Genomic DNA, 16,755 nt, shown 5'->3' on the forward strand with positions numbered 1-16,755 from the left:
AAGGCATTGCTACTTTTTTTTTGCTTAAACAATTAATTGTATTTTAAAGAAATTTTTAAAATGAGAAAACGCATTTTATATTTATCCATGTATTTACCCTTTCCAGTGTTCTGCATTCCTTGATGTGATCCCAATTTTCCATCTGATATATTTTTCTTCCACTTGAACTACTTCCTCTAATATTTCCTGTAGTGAAAGCCTATAGATGATGAATTATCTCAGTTTTTCTCTGAAAATGACTTAACTGTACTTACATTTAAAAAATAAGTATTAACTGGATTTAAAATTCTAGGTTGACACCTTGCTGCAGTGCTTTATTTTTTGTTGTTTTTGTCTTGGTTTGTTTTGTTGAGACAGAGTCTCACTCTGTTGCATAGGCTGGAGTGTAGTGGCACCATCTCAGTTCACTGCAACCTCTGCCTCCCAGGCTCAAAGGATCCTCCCACCTCAGCCTCCAGCTATTTTGTTGTTGTTGTTGTTGTTATATTTTTTGCCATGTTGCCCAGGCTGGGCTTGAACTCCTGCACTGAAGCAATCCACCTACCTCGGCCTCCCAAAATGCTGAGACTACAGACTTGAGCCACGGTGCTCAGCCATTGTTTCAGTGCTTTAAAGATTTCATTCCATTGTTTTCTGGCTTGCATAGTCTTTGATGAGAAGTCTGTGATAAGCTTATATTTATCTGTATATAATGTTTCTTTTTCCACTGGCTGCCTTTAAGATTTTCTCTTTAAAAAGTCATTAAGAAATCTGAAAACCCATGAAAGCTCTTTTTGGAAATTTTTGTAATGGTGTGGTTCTCTTTGTGTTACTCCTTCTTGGGGTTTGTTGACCTTTCTGGGTCTGTGGGTTTATAATTTTCATCAAATTTAAATTTTTTTCAGTCAGTTTCTTCGAGTACTTTTATGCACCTCTCCTGTTTCCTTCTGACACTCCAATAACAAATGGGTACGCATTATACCCTTGATCCCTTGATATTGTCTCACACATCACTGAGACTCTGCTAATTTTTTCCCAGTTTTCTCTCTGTGCTTCATTTGTATAGTTTCCATTGTTATGCCTTCAAGCTCACTAATTTTCTTCTGCTGTTTCTAATATTCTATTGATTCCACCCAGTATAATTTTCATTTCAGATATGTGTATGTTTGTGTATGTATGTATGTATATGTGTATATATATATCTTCCATTGTCTCCACTCACTATTTTCATATCTCTTGTTTAAATTTTTGAATATATTCATAATAGCTGCTTAAGCAACCTTTGACAATTCCATCATTGATACCTTCTGTATCTTTAAACCTATGTCACCAGTGAGTGATTTTTTTCTGGTTATGGATTACATTTTCTGCTTCTTTTCATGTCTAAAAATTTTTAATTGGAGGCTGGGCAATGTATCAATGCTGATACATTGTTGAGAGTCTGGATTTTGTTGTCTTCCTTTAAATAGCATTGAGCTTTGTTATAGTAGGTAGTTAAGGTACTAGTGGTTCAGTTTTATCTTTTCACAGACTATTTTTAAGCATTTTTCTGGTGGGCCTTTAGGGCTAACTTAGTCCTACTACTAAGATGTGATTCTTTTAGGATCTCTACTGAATGCTTTGCATGTTCAATAAGGAATCTCCCATCCCTGTTTGATCTCTTAGAATTGTTCAGCTTGTGGCTCCCTGATTATTCTTTTCCCAGTCTCATGAAGCTTCATTCTATAACCACCTTAGTATTTCATCAAAGACCAAAGGGCACCTTTATGTATATCTTTCAAGCTCTTTTGCTACATGGCTTACTACACCTGGTAATTATTTCCTCAACTTTGTGAGACTGCCATTCACATCTTGGAATCCCTTCCCTGTTTGATGGTCTGGAGAGCTTACAGGCCCAGTGCAATCATAGGGATCTCGTCATTTGTTTTTCTTTCTTCAGGAATCATAATGCTCAGCTGCCTATTGTCCAATATCTAAAAATAGTCATTTCATTTATTTCAACTTCTAATTGTTTAGGTTGGAGGGCAAATCCTATCTCTGTTAATTCATCATCACTAGAAGTAGAAGAGTAGATACTCTTTTCATTCTTGACTTGGATAACTACAAAAATATAGATTCAAATTAATTGCAGAAATTAGTTTTGCTGACTTTGCTGATATTTACTGTAAATATTACCAAAATACAGAAGTTATGACAAAATAACTACGGTTAACATTTTGGCATGTATCCTCACAACTTTTGTCAAGATTTGGAGACATTAATAGATGTGAATTTTACAAATTTAATTTTGTGGTAGCCATGAAAACCTTGGGAATTAAACAAAATTCAAATAAGTAGTATAGATGTTAGAATGGAGTTAGTAATGTTATCATTACTTACAGATAATATGATTACCTATTTAGAAAGCCCAAGAAAACAAGCTAAAAATGACTAGAAAGATTGTTCAAAAATAAGATTTTTATATGTCAATAGTAACTAAAAATTAATGGGAAAATGATTTAATACAATAGTAACAAATATGCAATGTCATACATATTTAGGTTTACAGAAATAGACAGGAATAGATTGTATGAATAAAATTACAAAGCTCATTTGAATGATAAAATTTTAAAAAATAACTAATGAGACTATTACGTTCTCATTTGGGAACATTTAATACTGGGAAGTTTCCAATTTCTCACAAATTATAAATTTTTTGTGATCTTCATAGAAATCCATATGGATTTTTTTTAGAGCTAGGCAAATTGATTCTACAAGTCATTGAAAGAATAAATTTTGAGAAGATTTAGGGAATTTTTGAAAAAGGAGAGTAATGAAATGGGAGTTTTCCTACCAAATATTAAAATGTATAATAAAGTTGCAATAATCACAATCATATGGAACTAGGACAGGAATAGACAAAACACATCAGTTGGAACAAAACACAAAGCCCAGAAAAAGTCCAGAAATATTCAAGAATGTATTGCAAGATCAAAGTGGCATTTCAGTGGGGAAAAGATACATTTATTCAGTAAATACACTTGAATTTACTGTTTAATATATGTGGGACTGGAGTATATGTGAGGAGTTAAAATATGATTTATATCAGAATAAATCCAGGTAGATGTAAATATGAAGCTAATCAAGGGGGTGGGAAACAGGTACTCATACATTTTTTGTGAAGAGAAAATTTGTGTAACTCTTTGGATGGCTATTTGGCAATATCTAGTAAAATAAAAGGATGCTCATACGCTTTGGCCCTACCATTTCTTTTCTGTTAATTCATCTGGCAATTCATGTAGATATACCGGTCCATGTGCACAAATAAATATCTTTGGACAAGAATATTAATGGCAGTGTTATTTATGATATTATAACAAGATACTAGCATGGAAATCTTCTTGGCTCAGGACACCAGAGTGAATGTGTCATAGACTCCCTCTGTTACTGTAGATGGACAAAGGAATTTGGCCTAGAATCTGTGCAATGATTCTTGGGTTACTCAGCCAGATCAAGGATGAAAACAAGGTCAGAGACCGCCAGGGTGGGAGACTTGGGGAAGGAATTCTTTAGAGCTATTGTTTTTATGGGGTCCTCACTGTACCTTTAGGGGAGCAGCGTGGGAGCCTACCATGACAACTAGGAAGGGAGGTTGCACAGAATCTCTTGGATAAGTTCAAGAGGAACTTCCAGCAGTGAGAGACACAGAAGACCAATGCCCACGCTGGACTTGAGGGTGCTAAACTGGCCTGGGGCCAGGGATTGAGTCTTCTATGAAATCCAGAAGACAAAGAAGGGCTGCCTTGTACTTTTAGTGGCAGAGCCCTGCAATCACTGCTGTGTTGGGACCAGGGACACCTCGGTCAAGGGACAGATGAGTGTTTCCAAGACCAGATATGGGCCATGTGCCCAAGGTAGGACCAGCCCAAGGTTTCCCTGGGTCTGGTTCAATAAGACCAAGAAGAATTTGGTGGAGCAAGGTTGGAGATACCTCCACATGCCCATGCCAAGGAGTCCCAAAAGACCATCAGGAACAGATCAGAAGAACTGTAGGGAAGAGCTGCCTCCAAAACTCCCAAAAAGCTCCATAAGAGAAGGAGGCAGCATGAGCCATCCATCAGAAGCAGAGAATTCAGAATCATTCAGCCAAATGACAACAACGATTTCTTCCCTTCACCTTTCCTTTCTCACTCCCCAACAGCCCCACCTTGACCCTCACTGGGTAATGGAACAGCAACTAGTGGGGGGATGATGCAGGGAAGAGAGGCAGGTAGACAAGGCCCTTTCCCCACTGCAGGTTTCCTGCCAGAGGGGGAAAGATGTAACAGTAGGTCAAGTTCAGTGTTTTATTACATAGGAATAGATCTAACTTCTGAATTGATGCTGTGTTTTTTACTAAAAGGGAAAAATCATGAGAAAAGCCAATATTTTCAAACAAAGGCAGGAAGTATTATCCTAAAGAAATACTTGTAAAGCAATGATAGAAGAAAAAGTTGTCTTTTGATGATGTCATGAGTCATGCTTGTTCAACATACCAGTTACAGCAGTAAAGCACTGGACAAACTTAAAGGCCCACTACAAAGGACTGAATAAATCCACTGCTGTGTCCATATAATAAAATATGATGCTGTTCTTCAAAATATGAAGGAAGACTTTTATGCATCACTGATGAGGAATGATCTCCAAATAAAGTGTTCAGTGGAGACAAAAACATATAAAACACTTTATATAGTGCATCATTCTATGTGGAAAAAAAATCTGAAAATTACCTAAGAAACTGGTCATCCAATTTGCCTCTGAAGAAGATAAATTGGAGACTGGAGAGCAGGCATGAGAGGGACATCTCTTTTCTACTATGTACATTTGTTACATATTAAAATAAATCGTAAATTGAATTATGAAAGATTGAAAAACAAATGGGTGAATTTTACTTATTGAAATAAAACCTGGGCAGCTTACAGTTCAGTCTCAACATGGAATAAGAGTCAAACAGTCTATACAGAATAACATTCAAACCGTCATACAGAAAAACATAGTTGAGAGACCTTTAAATCTTTTCTCTCTCTAGTAAACACCAATGCGCTGTAGTGATAGTATACACATGCATAAGAGAATAATATTCTTGATGAACCACAAAACATTTAAAAAACTTTCCCCACATCTCTGCGATTCTCTGTGTCCTCCACATGCATAGCAACTGGTAGCTACAAAATTCTGTCCTTATTCCACCCTTAAACTTCCAACAAAAACTTCCAAAACTGAGAATTCATGGCTCAAGTCTGTCTTCTTCTTCCCTCTCCTGTAGATAGACTTTTTTCTTTTACTAGAATTATTTCTCTTTCTATTTAAAGTCTCCCTACCTCTTTTCTAGCTCCTTCGGATTCTGCAGCTCTTTCTACCAATTCTTTGTAAACATGATAAAGAAACAGGAATCTAAGTAAACAGATACGGAATAGTCTTTGGCACAGAGAAGGATGGAAAAAGCTATCAACTATTTATACATTGTCCCTCTGACATTTATGCAATCTTGGGTGGGGCATACCTTTCCAAACACAAAACTAAATATAAGTGGGAAAATGTTATATTTGACTACATTTTAAAAAACAACTTTGGAAAAAAAAAAAACCTGCACAGGAACTTTTTTGATCATGCATCAAGACACCATAAAGGTCTGATTCATATAATGTGGTATTGGAGGAACTGGCAAGGAGAGCAGTCGGGCAGGACAGAGATCACAGAAACAGAATCACTCAGATACAGAAAATTGATATGCCAAAAAAGGCAGTAACTTACCAGTGGCAAAGGATGAACTATTTCATAAATGGTTCTGGGAGAGCAGGTTATCCATCTGGAAAGAATAAAATTAAATCTCTATGTCACACCATATAAAAGATAAATTCTAAGTATATTAATGATCTAAATATGAAAAGCAAAAGTTTTTAATTTTTAAAAGAAAGTATAGACTATCTTTGTGATCTTTGGGTAAGGAAAGACGTATTTAAAACAAACACACACAGCCCAAACTCTGAAGAAGAAGACTGATAAGTGAGATTACATTAAGGTTTGAGACAAAGACACCATGCAAATTTATTAAGCCAACCAGAGACAGTAGAACAATCTGCAACATGTATAGTTATAAAGGAATACTGCAATTCAATGGGAAGGAAAAATAGAATTGGCAAACCATGTAAGGATTTGCCTTAGAGGGAACCCTGATGGCCAATGAGTGCATGAAAAGAGAACCAAAGTCACTTGCAATGAGGGAGATGTAAAAATAAAACAATGAGATACCACTTTTCACCCATAACATTGTCAAAATATAAAGTCTGATAATACTAGAAATTGGGGTGAAAAAGACAGTATTCGTAAGAGAGTAAAATGGTACCACTGCTTGTGGAAACTATTTGGCACTATCTGGGAACTCTGAAAATGTGTACATAGTTATGCAGACAGTTCACGTATTGGCATATGCCTGGAGAAACTCTTGCATAAAGAGTCATGTACAATAATGTTCATTGCAATGTTGTTCTTCTAATAAAAATTTAGAAAAAACCCTATGTGCCTAATACAGGAAAAGGGATAAATTGTGGTACGCTTATAAAATTGGAAACCATCATTCTCAGTAAACTATCGCAAGAACAAAAAACCAAACACCGCATATTCTCACTCATAGGTGGGAATTGAACATTGAGATCACATGGACACAGGAAGGGGAATATCATACTCTGGGGACTGTGGTGGGGTGGGGGGAGGGGGGAGGGATAGCATTGGGAGATATACCTAATGCTAGATGACGAGTTAGTGGGTGCAGCGCACCAGCATGGCACATGTATACATATGTAACTAACCTGCACAAGGTGCACATGTACCCTAAAACTTAAAGTATAATAAAAAAAAAGAAAAAAAAAGAAAAAAAAACTAAAATAGAGTATAATGCCTCCATTAAAATGAATGAATTAAAGCTGATATTTCAATATGAATACATTTCTAAAACATAATGTTGAACAAAACAAATTACGGAAGGACACAGATTACAGTATGATTCCATTTATGTAATGTTTCAAAATATGAAACACAAAAAACAGTTATCATATACATCAATTATGGATACACATATATATTGTACTGCTATTAAAACATGCATGGGAATGATAGACAAAAATATTAGGATAGTGATTAGATTTGGAAGGGAGTAATGGAAATCCAATCGTGAGGAAGAACACAGAGTACATCAATTATAATGGAAGTGTTTTGCTGCTTTTTTTAAAAGTTTTTTTCTGAGATGAATTGACGAGTTCTTGATATTTCATAAGACCATGTGACAGAATACACAGATATTTACTATGTGATTTTATATGGCTATTATGTCATAATGTAAACTGTGAAAAATATTTGCCATATGTCTAACAAAAAGGGGTTAATATTGTTTATATGCATGGAATGCTGAAAATTTAATAACAAAATTACATAATCACCCCTCTTAAAATCTAAATCTAGACAACTATGTAAGTTTGTCTCAAAAGAAGGATACAATTTCCAACTGTATTCAATCTGCCTAGTAATCAAAGAAACTCACATTGAAATAAGATGCCTCTTTTTTTTTTCAGATGGGCAAAGATGAAAAAGAATGATAAAATCAGTTAGTGAGAGTGAAGATGAGGCAAGCTCCAACAAAACGAACAAAATTATAAATCCCCTTATAACTGTTGGTAGGACAATATGGCGTAAATCAAATATTTTTTAGAATATGTATATCATTTGACTCACCAATTTCATTTTTAGGAATTTATCCTAACTGGGACAGGGGAAGGACACAGTAATTAGACTATTCTAAAAAGGAAGTATATTGTAAGTCTATTTAGAATACTAAAAATTGGAGACAATTTCAATGTCCTAAAATAGAAGCTTAATTGAATAAATTACAATTCAAAGACATAACAGCAATATGAAAGTATGGTATAGATATATTTATGTTCCTGAAAATGCTTTCATAATATAGAAAGTTTAAAATCCACGTTACAAATAACGTCTACTTTTATATCTATAAATTCATATTTTAAAATATATACACATATAAATTTGCATAGAAAATAATCGGAAAAGAAAATACAAATGTTAAGATAGATGGTTGCATTTCAAGTCAGTTTAATTAAAAAAATTTTGAACTATGTACATATAGTACTTGTGTGCAAAAAGGAAACAAAACTAGCACAAGGCAAATATGTGTTCTTCCTCTTGAGGGTCATGCTTTCCTCTTTGTTGGTCTAAATATTGAAGTGGAAGAGAAAAATGCCACTATTTGCAGATTATAATATTGTTTACCTAAGAAAACCAAAGCAAAGCAATTAGAAAAATATTAGAAACAGAAGGGACAGTGGCTTATTAACAAAAATAGATACATAGATCTCAAATCTTTCCTATACACTAAAAATAACAAACTAGGAGGCATAGTGAAAAAAAAAATGTATCACCAATAGCAGTAAAAGCCATAACATATCTAGCAATAAGCTTAATAAGCACAATGAGATCCATGTAAACACACATGTGCACACATCCTACACACACATAACCCCTCATACAGGATCACATACATGCTTCCCCATGCATACCCTTCCATACACACAAATAACCCCTCATACAGGATCACATACATGCTTCCCCATGCATACCCTTCCATACACACAACCATACCAGAAAGAACTTTAAAAAACATTTCAAACAAAACTTTAATAAGTAGACATATGTCCTTTGATGGGAAGTTAGTTTTAATATTATAAAGATATTCTGGAAGAACTGACATCAATAAATTTAATACATTCCAATCAAAATCTCAGTGCAGTTTTGGGAGGTGGAGCACTTGTCAAATTGACTCTATAATTATCCTAAAAGAATAAACTCATGACAATATTGAAAGAGAAGAAAAATGGCTTGTACTTTTAGATATTAGAATCTACCTCAAAAATATAACAATCAAAAAATTGGCTGGAGTCTAGAGTAGAATAAAAAACTCAGAAAGAAACTCAATTATATGGTGGAATTTAGTACATATGTAAAGGTGTTATTTAAAGTCAGTAGAAAACTTATTTTAAAAAACTGGTGCTAGGACAATTGATGAAACACTGAAAAAAAAGTGAAATTAGATCCCAATCTCACAAGACATGTTCTAAAACCTCCAATTATATTTGAAATCATAAATTACCTAGAACAAAATTTAGGTATTTATCTCATCTCAGGATTGGAAGGCCTTTCTAAACACTCCCACAGGGCAGAATCCAAAAAGAAAGAGATTGCTAGATTTAACACTAGAAAAATACGTCAGCACATTAACCCAACCACCATTTTTACAGGTGTGTTATCTAGGAAGCTGACTCTGAGGTGGAAATCAGAGGGTAGCAGGTTGATCAGAGGGTGCTCTTGGGAACATCACATGTGAAAAGGAAGGAAGAGTGAAGGAAGGGAGGGAGGGAAGGAGGAAGGAAGGAAGGAAGGAAGGAAGGAAGGAAGAAAGGAAAGAAGGAAGGAGGGAGGGAGGGAAGAAGGAAGGAGGGAGGGAGGGAGGAAAGGAAGGAAGGAAAGGAAAGGAAAAGAAAGGAGGAAGGAAGGAAATGAAAGGAAAGGAAGGATTGGGCAGTGGGAAGTTGAGCTGTGTTGTATCTCAATGAAGGCTTCAGCTGACCCCACAGGGAGCTCTGAAGCTGGTATGGCTCTTCAGAGTTGTCCTGAATTGGGGGAAGGGCCCTGGCCTTTACATTCTTGGGTGACCATAAATTGGATATATGGGTTCCTCTAGGAATGCAGGATTGTGGTGGTTTAAAAATATGTCCACGAATTGGGAAGCTCTAATTCCTCTCCCTTTGCAGGAGGACTGGACGTCTTTGTGAGTCACCTCTATCAAATAGCATGTGGCAGAAGTGATGGCATGTGACTTCCAAGGCTAGGTCATAAAAGACATAGCAGCTTCTTCCTGGACTTCCCTTTTGAAGGAAGAAAGGCTGCCATGTTGTGGGGACACACAGGTAGCCCTCCATAGAGCCCCTTGGGTGAGAAACCAAGACCTTGTGCCTATAGCTATTTGAGTGAGCACCTTTAAAAGCCAATCCTCCAGCCCTAGTCAAACTTTCAGATGACAGCAGCCCTGGCTAACTCTTGACTATTACCTCATGAGAGACCAGAACCACCCAGATAAGCTGTTCCCATGTTCCCAACCCACAGACTTCAAGACAACAAATGTTTTAGGCTTCTGCTTGGGAATAATTTGTTACATTGGATGGCTATTACACGTGTGATCTTGAGCAAGTTGGCTAACCACTGAGAACTTTTTGTGAGCAGCACTCTCTGCAACTGGGTGAGCAAGCTCTGCAGTCCCAGAAGGAGATCTGGGAGGCATATCACAGTGTCCACCACAACCACAGAGAAAATGCATAGCCTAACGGTAAACTGGGTTCAAAATTATTTGCATAATCCAAATATCAACTCCTGGTTCTCCTAGGCATCTTGATGGTTTGGGTTTATCAGTTAAGGGAGCAAGGGAAACCCAAGGATAACTGGCTCTGATGTCCCCCAGCTTCATGCTTTGATGTCACTTCATGTCATCTGGAGTGCAGAAATCAGACCAAAAGAATCACATTTGCACCAAGCCTCCAGTGGGCTTCTCTGAAGGTTTGAGAGTCCTGGGGAAGCATCATATTCTGGAACTTGCTCATGTTTTTCTTTCACTCTTACCTCTTCCTCTCTCATTTCCATCTCTCCTCCTCACTCTGCCTTCCAGAAGTCCTCCACTTCCAAATTCTTCCCTTTCTATTATGCAGAGCAGTTCAGCTCTTCCCTGCTTTGTCTCATAAGCAAAACTACCCCAATCTTTGAAGCTCAGCAAAACTTAGAGCCTGCAGTTAACAGTCGCCACCGACCCCAGAGGGCAGTTGATTCTTAGTACATTTGTAACAAATGACAAACAAAGGATCAATATATTCCATTTTAGAGTAATAATTCTCACTTGAACATTGATTATGTGTTCAACATTATGCTAAACATTACAACAATTTTCTCACTTAATCCTCTCAACAACTGCATGAAGAAAGTACTATTATTATCCCCATTTCAAATGTGAGGAAACTGAGGCACAGAGAGGTTAAGTAACTCACCCAAAGTTACATAGCTAATGAATAGTGGAGATAGATTTTGAACCCAAACTGAGTAGCTGCAGAGCATAGTTTCTTAACCACTGTGCAATATAATCTCCTAAATGTATTTACTGCTAGGGAATTATACCTGAGCAGCAAGAATGAGAATCTTGCATAAAGGACAAGACAGTGAAACAGGCAACAATAGTGAAAGCAGTTGTGGGGGTGGAGAGAAAGAGAGAGAGAGAGAGAATGCAAATGCGAGAGGACTTACATCAATCAATAAGAAAAGATTAAACACTTCAGTAGAAAAATAAGAAGTGGGTCTGCACAGTACTTAGGTGGTTGGAGGTCAGCTGCCCTGGTAGGAAAGGCTGACATTGGGGGCTGGTGCCAAGCAAAGGGTGATCTGGGGCTGCAGGATACCCTGCCTAGGTCCCAGTGCCCAGGACCACTCTTGGCCATGCTCCTCTCCCAAACCTGGGAAGTAGTTTCATGTGTGTGCAGCCGCAGAGCAGGTGAACTTCCTAAAGAGCACGTTTTCACTCTAACCCTAATGACTGAAAGAGAAAAATGGTATCAGAACTCAGAATTTAGGGTTGACCTAGATATTTGAAACATTTCATCCCAGCCTTTCGGGGAGTCCACTTGTCTTAGTCCATTCTCATACTACTGTAAATACATATCCGAGACTGGCTAATTTATAAAAGGAGGAGGTTTAATTGACTCACAGTTCCACATGGTTGGGGAGGCCTCAGGAAACATACAATCACGGCGGAAGGGGAAGCAGACAAATCTTACATGGCGGCAAGAAGGAAGAGAAGTGTGAGCACAGGAAAAACTGCCACTTTTAAAACCCTCGGATCTCGTGAGAATTCACTCACCATCACGAGAACAGCATGGGGGAAACTGCTCCTATGATCCAATCACCTCCCACCAGGTTCCTCCCTTGACGTGTGGGGATGACAGTTTGAGATGAGATTTGGGCGGAGACACAGAGCCAAGCCATATCAGCACTCTTTCTTCTTCTCTGTCCTTTCCTTCTCTGTGTCCTCTTCATTTGCTAATCCCTCCAATGGCCCATCCATCAGCCTGCCACGGTGTCTGAAACACCGCTGTTGGCACTTTTTCCCCCAGAGCCGTGGAGCCCCGGTCCCCGTGCCTGGATGTATCTGCTTCTCCCTTCATCAAGTCAGGTTCTGCCAGGCCCCCAGATCCAGCCCAAGTCCTGCCTCATCGATGAAGCCACCTTTGAATGCTCCCCTCACCTCCCCTGAGCAGGCAGTCAACTCACTGCCCCGTGTAGTGCTGGGCGGTTTAATCAGTGCTCTCTGACTATGCTAAGTGGTTTCATGTGTGCGCAGCCGCAGAGCAGGTGAACTTCCTAAAGAGCACGGCCTCATCTCTTCCCTCTGTTCCCTTACCGTGCAGCTGAACACAGGGCTCGAAGACAAGAGATGTGACCTTGGGTGAGGGTGCAGGTCCTACTCGAGATCTACCCACTCATAATCATGGGACATGGGGCCAGAGAATCCAGTCTGACACCAGCCCCTCGGGTAATGGCTGAGCCCCGTTAGGGTTTAGAACCACTGCAATGTACCCCACTCCTTACTTACCGCATGCATCTTGAGCCAGATGGTTTGATAGAACCTTTATTCCTTGGTGTCCTGAGTGGGGTGAGGAGGAGGGACTCAGGAAGGCCACCAAAAGAGCAAAGAGATAAAGGGAGGAAGATAAAAGCTGCCCCTCAGAAATGCGCCTGAGGCCAGGGGCGTACAGGGGTTTCAGCGAGGTTGACGCTCAGTGAGGCTGCGGGAAGCCTGGAGGTGGGGGCTGGATGCCTCCCCACTTTATGGGCAGCCCTTCGCTTCTGCCCTGGAGGTGAGGAAAAGCTTTCAGGCCCCAGTGGAGTCCTTTGGGCAGCCCCTAGCTGACCAGGGAAGGCTACCGACAAGGGGGAGTTACCTGGGGGAGAGGGGTTCAGGAGAGAGAGTGAACAAAAGAGACTGAGCCAGGCCCCTGGCTACCGACTGAGTCGGGGCCAGATTTGTGAGGATGGAGACAGTGTTCTCCACCTCTCTGGGGAATGGGACCTGAAGAAGTAGAATCAGATATAAGGGAACGTTTTCTGGATGTAAAATAAGTAATGGACAAAGAGAGATGGACCAGCTTCCATTGGTCCTGCATGGATTGCAGTTTTGCTCACAGGACACACGGAGCTGAGGAGGGAGCCTCTCCAAGTCCTCCAAGCACAAAGGCTCTAGGGTTCCTACCTGGGCGAGCAGAGGAAAGACCGGCTGCAGGCTTTGTGTATGTTTGCAGATCAGCTGGGTTTCCTACGCCCCTGCCCCTGCCCCTAAGTGCTGGGTTTGGGAAGACTCCGAGGCTGACAAATGGTTCTGAATGTGTGCTCCGGTGGGGATAAGCAGCCAGCTGCTTTTTGCCTGCTGCAGGCAAGCTGAGAGGTAATGGGGAGGCCCAGGTGTGGGAACCACCTGAGAACAGCATTAGTGCAGGGAGGGCGTCTGCTCCCACCCCTTCTGCTGCCCTCAGCTTGGCCTCTGGCCTAGTCAAATGTGCTTATTTAGGGGCTAATTTAGAACAGTTGCAGACAGAATTGAGAAAAGGAAGGCATAGTGGGTTGGTGCAATCAGGGAAGGCTTTCTGGAGAAGACCAAACTGGGTCTTGAGGTTCTAGCCAGGTTTGATGTGTGGATAGAACTACTCATATTTTGTTGTTTGTCAGGTTCCTAGAAAGCAAGCCTTAGAAAAGCCACTCTATACTGTGTCACTATATCCTTATTCCCACAGACTTTTCTTATCACACAGAAGTCCCGACAGTTTTTGGGTGGAAGGGAAATTGGAGTAGGTTTTGCTTCTGATTAGTCCCCAGGCCTGGTTTTAGGGCTGTGGAGGTGGAGACCTAGGGCAGATCTGCCTGGCTTATCTGGGGCAGGCACTGCATGGTGCAGAGCTGAGGGGCAGGGGAGCAACTTGACATTTCCAGAACAGAATATGGCTTCCTTCCTCCTGGCAGGCGGATAGTAGGTACTTAGCTTGTTCCTGGGCAGGGACCATGGCAACAGGCCCAGTGTTTCCCACGTGCTGCATGGCCAGGGCCTGGGCCTGCCCTTGGCAGTGCCTGGTGCTCACGGCCACGTGGAGCTGGCTGTGAGGAGGGTTCTGGGCCCCTCCCTGTGATGGGCCGGCACGGAGGATGCTGGGCTGGCAAGCGGGGAGACCATCTCTGTCCCCAGCACACCCTGCAGCCAGAACATCTGCCTACCTCCTGAAGGGGGTGTTCATGGCTTAATGAGGAACTTGCTAAGCATGTCTCGGGAGACCCCAAACCACATATGGTGGAACTATAGCCACATCTTGACCCTGAATTCAGACTGATGCTAACCGACCTCACATTGACCACAACCCTGCTTCAGGCTGGTGACTGGGGGCCTGGCTTAGCATTACGGGCACTAGAACCACACATTCCTTACTATGTGCCAGGAACTAGTGTGAGCACTTTGTGCATATCAACTTATCTAAATCCACACAGCAACTCAGCAAAGCAAGTCCTACTCTCACCCGAGGCACAGTAAAGTAAAATAATGTACCCCAAATTACACAGTGAGCAGGTGGTGGAGCAGGGCTGGCGCTCAGGTGGCCTGGCACTGGAGGCTGCTCCTTAATCATCACAGCATACCCTCTCCATCCTGTCCCTGCTGCTGGGGAGGAAGGGCAGAGCTCGTGCTGGCTGACAGATGGTCTGGGGCCTCATATTCCTGGTTAGATGAGAACACACTCACACTTGTCACCCAAAAGATGATAGAAGAGGGGCAGAGCAAAACTGGAAATCATCTGGCCCCCAAGCCTCGTCGCTGGGCCTCACAAGAGCCCACACTATCCAGGGGAGGTTTGAAGACAGCAGCTGCTGGCAATTAATTCTAGACCCCCTGGACATCTGCCAGCTTCCTGCTCGACCCAAGACTTGCCCTCCTCCAACCATCCATCCATCCACCCATCCATCATTACTGTGTGCCCAACTCTGTGCTGGGAATGGGGGCAGCACAGTGACAGATAATGCTCCCTATGTGTCCTAACAGTCTGATGGAGGTGACAATTAAATCTATGTATGTATATATGTATCTATCTGTCTGTCTATCTATCTATCTATCTATCTATCTATCTATCTATCTATCTATCATCATCATCTATCTATATATCAGTCTGGCCTGGGGGAGAGGAGAGTTGATTGGGGAAGCCTTCCTGGTATCTTAGAAGGAGCTGGGAAGAGGTGGCACCTTAGCTCAGTGTTGAAGAAGACAGGAGAGTTAGCCCGGTGTAGGGCTGGGGCCCTGAGCAGTGCAGGAGGAGGCTGCTGGAACAGAGACTCTGGGCTGAGGCAGCAGAGCAGGGCTGTTCAAGAGTTGCCATTTGGGGTACAGGGGGTGAGGGGCTTGGCAAGGGGAACTGCAGAGTTAGGTGTAGCTAACCTCCTAGGAGGCCCTTGGAAAATAGTCTGGAACTTGCTCCCCCAGGCTGAGACAACTGGCCCTCCCCAGGGTTGTTAGAGAAGGTCCCAGGTGGGCCTCCAGGGAGTATCCTTGGGTCCTCTCTCCTGAGCCAGGAGCTCTCTCAGCCGCACCCTAGGTTCTGTGAATGGCCAGGCCTGCTGAGGGGCCTATGGGCCGCATCTCATGAGTCCGCCCCATGAGTCACTCAGGTGCTCAAGGCCAGTTTTCCTGGGAGACAGGAGGCCATCCGTGAGCCCTGGGGGTGCCGAGCATTTTGGCAAAAAGGTGCTAGGCTGCTGGGTGACCAACCTGTCTGGTTGAAAAAGGGCCTGTCAGCCAAACCGCAGGTTGCATATGGATTGGTTGCTGGCTGAGCCCTTAGGCTTATCTCCAAATTCACTGACTCCATGCCCTACGGCGTTAGCCCAGTACCCTACAGCCGGAGTGAGGTGGCCAGCCAGCCACAGAGGAGCCAGGGGCAGTTTCCTCAGCTCTTCTGCTGTGAGGAAGTGTCCACTGCAGTGGACTGTTGTTCGTAAGAATAGCTGAGGGACTAGAAGAGACAAAAAATAGCAACCCCTATCAGCACCAGTGACTCTCTTCAGGAGAGACCTCAGAAATGTAACAAATCAATCTTTATAAAAATTAACATTTTTGGCAGGAGATTCTTTGATACTTCCTTGAAACTGCAGAGGGAAAGGATTTTGAGGAGCAAAGAGAAAAGGAGGAGAGAGGGAGGGAGAGAGGAAAGGAAGAGGGAAAGCAGTGGGGCCTTCCTGGGAACCAGACAGTCTAACTTTTGTAGGTCCCACCCCAGAGTATATAAAAGAATTAAAATGCACCCACATCCCACATTAAATGGAATTATTTTGCTATAAAATACTTGGAAAGAATTTTTATAATTTTGCTTTGGAAATTATTTGGCTTAAGTTTACTCACTTAGTTTACGATTGGCTCTGACTTCCCAGCCATCATCAGACCCAGACATCTGTACAAGGCGAGAAAATCGAAGGTACAAATTGTTTTCAAATGGAAAGAAACTTTCATGAGGACGAAATTGAACAATTAATAAAATTTGAATGCATTCATTAAATATTTATTATCTCCAATTTTTCTCTTTTGTATTTTGGAGCAAATTCATCTTTCCCAGGTTGTAACATTTTGTT

The 16,755-nt window shown here is 41.3% G+C and overlaps 1 long non-coding RNA gene across 1 annotated transcript in view; it reads right to left on the bottom strand.

Moving 5' to 3' along the window:
* The window catches only part of LOC129143142 (uncharacterized), a 106,388-nt gene extending 94,432 nt beyond the window's left edge, over positions 1–11,956 (bottom strand). Inside the window, exons 1-2 of the long non-coding RNA XR_008546277.1 lie at positions 11,810–11,956; positions 5,752–5,806 (exon numbers count right to left, since the gene is read on the bottom strand). This is a non-coding gene — a long non-coding RNA (uncharacterized LOC129143142). The remainder of the gene's footprint in view (positions 1–5,751; positions 5,807–11,809) is intronic.
* Between the last annotated feature and the right edge of the window lie 4,799 nt (positions 11,957–16,755).

Source organism: Pan troglodytes, chromosome 12 (genome assembly GCF_028858775.2).
Source record: "Pan troglodytes isolate AG18354 chromosome 12, NHGRI_mPanTro3-v2.0_pri, whole genome shotgun sequence".
Classification (NCBI taxonomy): Eukaryota; Metazoa; Chordata; class Mammalia; order Primates; family Hominidae; genus Pan; species Pan troglodytes.